Source organism: Piliocolobus tephrosceles, unplaced genomic scaffold (assembly GCF_002776525.5).
Source record: "Piliocolobus tephrosceles isolate RC106 unplaced genomic scaffold, ASM277652v3 unscaffolded_1292, whole genome shotgun sequence".
Lineage (NCBI taxonomy): Eukaryota > Metazoa > Chordata > Mammalia > Primates > Cercopithecidae > Piliocolobus > Piliocolobus tephrosceles.
In genome coordinates, this window is record NW_022294221.1 from 891 (window position 1) to 1,517 (window position 627).

The window sequence follows — 627 nt, forward strand, 5'->3', positions numbered from 1 at the left end:
GGCTCCTGCCCTGGGACCTCGTCTTTCTCCAGGAAAACGTCGACCGCTCTCCGCCCAGCGGTCTCTTCCACAGACCCCTCTCGCCTTCGCCCCCCAGTCTCCTTCGGTTCTGTCTTTGCGCTGGCTGGATACAAACAAGGAAGTCGCCCCCAGCGGAGCCCCGGCCCCCCCACGCAGAGGCGGCCCCGGGGGCGGAGTCAACCGCGGAGGCCGCGCCCTCCGTGAAAGGGCGGGGTATGCAAATTCGAAATGAAAGCCCGGGAACGCCGGATCCAAGCACGGCTGTAAGATTTCCCTTCTCAAAGGTGGAGAAGGAGAAATGAACCCGAGTGTGTAACGGCGTCCTTAGTGGGGTGGAAGAGACAGAGGGGATGGGGCAAGGAGCGAGGCTGGGGCTCTCACCGCGACTTGAATGTGGATGAGAGTGCGACGGTGACGGCGGGCGCGAAGGCGACGGTATCGCTTCTCGGCCTTTTGGCTAAAATCAAGTGTAGTATCTGTTCTTATCAGTTTAATATCTGATACGCTCTCTATCCGAGGACAATATATTAAATGGATTTTTGGAGCAGGGAGATGGAATAGGAGCTTGCTCCGTCCACTCCACGCATCGACCTGGTATTGCAGTAC

At 58.4% G+C, this 627-nt stretch overlaps 1 non-coding gene across 1 annotated transcript in view; it reads left to right on the forward strand.

Moving 5' to 3' along the window:
- The first annotated feature begins 458 nt into the window (after window positions 1-458).
- The window catches only part of LOC111525851, a 195-nt gene continuing 26 nt past the window's right edge, over window positions 459-627 (forward strand). Inside the window, exon 1 of the small nuclear RNA XR_002726215.2 lies at window positions 459-627. This exon is cut by the window's right edge and continues 26 nt beyond it. This is a non-coding gene — a small nuclear RNA (U2 spliceosomal RNA).